General features: G+C 49.1%; 1 long non-coding RNA gene across 4 annotated transcripts; it reads left to right on the top strand.

Moving 5' to 3' along the window:
* Window positions 1-238: 238 nt before the first annotated feature.
* On the top strand, window positions 239-4,023 carry LOC124233867 (uncharacterized). Of its 4 annotated transcripts, none has more exons than XR_006887158.1 (3): window positions 239-373; window positions 1,522-2,049; window positions 3,172-4,023. It is a non-coding gene; the product is annotated as an uncharacterized LOC124233867 (long non-coding RNA). The 4 variants fall into 4 exon arrangements; XR_006887157.1 differs by having other exon boundaries at window positions 245-897; window positions 1,522-1,726; XR_006887156.1 differs by having other exon boundaries at window positions 245-897.
* The last annotated feature ends 922 nt before the right edge of the window (window positions 4,024-4,945 follow it).

Raw genomic sequence — 4,945 nt, 5'->3', positions numbered from 1 at the left:
AAAGGTGGCCGTCAGGGAATACGTAAGAGGGAACACTGAGGGTGAGCGGAAGGATGTTATTTCATAAATCCGGAACAGATAAGTAAGGACAATTTTCCAAAACCACAGGAGTAGCACGTGGGAAAGTACTGACGGGCTGTGGGGAGGCTCTTTGTTGAGCAAGTGTACCCGTTACTTGCGAAATCTTGTTACGGGGCAACGTGCCAACTTATTCTTTTGTTTTCCTTTATGTTCCCTGACAGTCACCCTCATCTCAGGCTACAGGCTGGTTGGTCAAAGTTGAGAGAGAAGTAGAGGCGAGATGACTATTCAAACACGGAGGTGGATGTCAGAAAATATTCTCACTGCTGCTACAGGAAAATCGGGTTTAGAGGTACGCATGACTAGCTGTGCCGGGTAACAGCACGGACCACTTGGACTTGCCATCCCCAGAGATTTGAAAAATATACCAGACTTCACTGTCCAGGAACACTGTGTGCTTAAGACGGGTGTCGGCTCACAGAAACCTAGGGACGTTCTGAAATTCTTAGAGCCCGTTCCAGGAGCGACGGGGAGTGGAGGCAGGCTGCAGCATCGTGGTCTTAGCAACGGCCATTAGGCTGATCAAAGAGCCTCTGTGTCTCAACAACAAATTAAGTTCCAACAATTCCAACCGTTTGCCCTTCTGAGGATGTTCCTCAGGCTGCAGAGGGACTGTCTCATCTTTGTGGTTTTCCCAGAGGTGACCACAGAGGAAGCCCACAGTTCGAGCTGGAACGACTCCCACATAGATGCTGATAAACCTTTTTTGGAGCCTCAAAATGCTGCTGTGTGATGGCTACGGCTCTTGAATGTCACCAGCTGGGAAGTTACTACTGTTCTCTTCCCCTGGCAGGAGTGACAGTTGATATATTCACTGTGAGTGCAAAGTAATGACAATGTTTTATAGGACGACTTCCTGAGTGTATTTGAGAAGAGCGAGCAGAGGGAATGGAGGAGGGTTAGGAGCAGGGAGTTGAGTTGGAATCATTACTAGGCTCAGGATGTAGCAAATGACTAATTTGGAGCATCTGTCATTTGTTATTCGTGCGGGAAATTTTTAGTTAACGCTTACTTTGTGCCTGGCCTTGCTGTGGCCACTGGGAACAAACATGGATCCTACAGTCATAAAGTCCTATCTACCATCGAATGGAAGATATAGATACTTATAAACAAATAAACACTAAAGAGTGGCAGAAGAGGAAGGCCATGGAGCACTGGTCAGGGAGGTGACTTCCGAGCCAAGCCTCCAACATAAGCAAGAGCGAATGGAAACTCTTAGCAAGTCCCCCCAAAGGCATGGGCTTGATCAACGTCGGTCCCCGGCTTCCAGAACGTCAATGGGCTGTGGACAGGTTTCTGGGAAATGGGAGGTAAATATTGAAATCTCCCTGGGATGGGAACCACTTCAGGGCCTTATCCCAGAACCTCAGATTTCTTAAACCTCAGGCGGTCTTGGAGGAAGCCCGGCTCAGCCTCACATTTGTCCGATAATTCTTCCAGGAGCAATTCAGCAGCTGGTCCAATCAAGTGTGTCAGTTGGGTCCTTCAAGACAGGGTTAAAAGTGTGAAGGATTTAAAGATTTATCTGGAGTAATACCTGTGAGATAAAGGGACAAGGAAGGAGTGTGCAGAGAAAGGAAGCCCTCACCAGGATGCAGCCCTGACGCCTCTGAAAGGAGAGGAGAAAGAAAGAAGACTGGGTAAGGTGAGCCCCAGACAGCGGGACAACTTGGAGAAGTCTCAGCCAGTCCTATAGGAAGCTCCGCCCAAAGACAGATGTAGAGAAGTTCGGTACTGGGCGGAAACGACCAGACTCTGTTGCCCTGTTGCCTTCAGGCATTGGTTTGGGGCTGCCTGAGGAGAACACGGCTTCAGCTTAAACATTGCAGTGGATCCTGGAGGCACTGCAGCCAGGGGCTGTCAGCTGACTGTCCTCCTTGCAGCTGAACGGCGCAGGTTTTCTTGAAGGGAGAGCCAAGCGGCACCTCTCCATGGCTGCCACACAAGGCCTTGCAGTCAGCAGTCAAGGTAAGAACAGGCCATCACTTGCGGAATTGGCAGGAGGAGTTAATTCAGAAAAAAAATTTAACTAAATAAGATTTTCATCTCTGGCCCTTTGGGAGACAATTCCTCATGGGTCTTGGGCAAATCTGCGCGAATCAAGAACATGGTGCTTATTGCTACTTGTTCCAGACTGTTTTTGTAAAGACTTGTGGAAGAGAGAAAGAAGGTCTTCCCCTGGAACAAACGGCAGGCGTGCTTACTGTTCAGTGTAATAAAGATAATGCCTCTCTGCAGACAAAAAACTCGGGTTCCCTAAGCCTGGGCTTCCTCTTCTGTCCACTGCGTGTGCAGACATCCCCTGACCCTCGGAATTGGAGGAACTGGGAATTCCTGTGGGAATTGGGGCTCAGGGAACCAGCATAAGAATGCTGGTCCTCTGGCAGCTGTGACCACTGAAAGTAACAAAATGTCCTTTCTCTCTGACCCAGCAGTCTCGTGTCTTCTGCCAAGAAGAGGGAATGGTTGCAGGCTAACTTGTTGGCTTGCAAGGAGGGGGAAATCTCAGACCCTTCACAGTTCTTGCAAGGGCAAACTTACTGAGAGAGAAACCATCATGTATAGATACGAACGTCATGGCAGAGAAGGCTTGGTCAGCTTTTCGGTTCCAAGGAGAGGTGGCCTGCATGGCTTCTCTGCACCACCTGGGTTGTTTTAAAGGCCCTGTTTCCCAGGTGAGACTGAGGGAAATAAGAGGCTTCAGAAAGCAATGGCCACGTTGATGACCCAGCTATAAATAACCAATATTTGTTTTAAGTCATAGCAGTGAAAGGCTGTCACAGGATCTCATTTCTGGAGTTATTTATAGGCTTTGTATGACAACCTAATGAGACAGATCACATTTTAATGCTGCAAAGCTTTTGGTCATAAGATAGTCCCTTGTAAAGGTCAACACGTCCCTGGAGGAAACCTGCCACCTCAGGAACCACAGAGCACAGGTGGCGCTTAATACGCACTTGGGGTACTTTAACAGAGCCCCGTTTCCAAGACGTCAGGGAACGAACCGCAGAATGCGGCCCCCAGCCACGTCAGCCCTGATCTCCTGGCCCAGCCCCAGGACTCCATAAAAGTTTATTTTCTCCTCTTAAGTTTCAGCATCATCAGCTATCGGTGATCTCTGCCGGTGCAGGCAGCGGCTGCCCAACGGTTAGCGCCACAGACACCGTGAAGCAGCGCCTCTGCTCGCGTCTGGAGGGAATTTGCACGCTGGACTTTTAAGCACTGATGCATCAAGGATCCCACCTTGGAGGCCTAACTTGGGAGATGCCAACGCGGGTCTCCTTTCTCCCGGACACACCGCTCCTCGCGACAGCTCCCTTCTTTGCAGCGGGCAGCTCTTCTGAGGACCCAGCTGCCCAGACGCACTGCCCCTGATTCTACCGAACTCATCTTTCTATTCCCCAGCGTGGGGCTGGAGAAGAGTGAAGTAGGGGTCTAGGTTGACAAGGCCTCTTCTCGCAGGCGTGTGGAGGAAAGGACAGCCTTCAGAAGGGACTGAATTACCAGCAGTGGGAACCGTGGTACCTGACACTCGGCCACCAAATCAGAAAAGCAGGTGACAGCAACATTTGCCTAAGCCTTCATAGCTTCTCACATTTTTCAGGGACTAATTTTTTAATTAACACCATATATTTTATTTAATTTACTTTTAAATATGTTTTTATTTGTAGATAACTGTAGGTTCCCATGCAGTTACTCTCACCCAGTTTCTCCAGGCGTATCATCTTGCAAACACAGATGATAATCCCGCAGTCAGGACGTGGATGCTGACACAGTGCACCCATCGTGTTCACATCCCCCAGTTGGCGTGTGTGCGTATTTCGTTCTACGTAGTTTTGTCACATGTTCGCATTAACGTGTCCACCACCACAGTCAAGATACCAAACATTTCCATGTCGCCCAGGGTCCCTCCTGCTGCCCTTTTATAACCACCCCCACCACCCCCTCCCTCCCTCCCTCCCTCCAATTAATTTAATAACATTGTATTTTAAAAATAAAATATTATGAGAATGTAAAAATAGTACAGCCACTCCGAAAAAATTAGGCCATTTCCTGTAAAACTAAATATGTACTTCCACACAACTCAGAAATTGTGTATTTGAGCATTTATCCCAGAGAAATGAAACTCATGTTCCCACAGGAACTTGTACACGATAGTCCACAGCAGCTTCGTAATAGAGCCTGGAAACAACCCAGATGCCCATCTGGGTGAGTGGATAGACAAACCATGGTCCAGCCACACTACGGAGTAATTCTGATTACCCAACTGCAGTGGGGTGGGGGGGCTCCCCACACAAACAAGCAATTATCTGATACCAGCTGGGTGTCCTACAACTTAACTCAATTCTGACACTGTCTACCTGGAGACAGCGACAGAGCCCATGGGTTAAGGGCTCAGTCCCACAAGACTGCCCTCCACTCAAACGCCAGTCACAAGTTCAGGTTGTCATCTGTGCTTCTGACCAACCAGCTATAAATCAGACCCCCTCCTGGGGTTAGGTTAATTTTCTAGAGTGGCTCACGGAACGCAGAGAAACATTTCAGTTACTAGATTCCCTGTTTATCAGAAAAGGCTATAACTCAGGAACAGCCAGATGGAAGAGGGCATGGGGCGAGGTATGGGGAAGGTCCCGGAGCATCCGTGCTCTCTCCCAGTGCACCACTCTCCCTAAATCCCCCCTGTTCGCCAACCCAGAAGCTCTCTGAACCCCATGCTTTTGGGTTTTTATGGAGGATTCGTTACACAGGCACGGTTGATTAAACCATTGGCCACTGGAGATCAATTGACCTCTCTGGAGGTTGAGGGCGGGACTGAAAGTTCCAACCCTCCAATCACATGGTTGGTCCCCCTGGCAACGAGCCC

The sequence above is a fragment of the Equus quagga genome, unplaced genomic scaffold, assembly GCF_021613505.1.
Source record: "Equus quagga isolate Etosha38 unplaced genomic scaffold, UCLA_HA_Equagga_1.0 268.1_RagTag, whole genome shotgun sequence".
NCBI lineage: Eukaryota > Metazoa > Chordata > Mammalia > Perissodactyla > Equidae > Equus > Equus quagga.
Note: the sequence above shows the minus strand (reverse complement) of the source record. Positions and strands in the feature narration are given on the sequence as shown.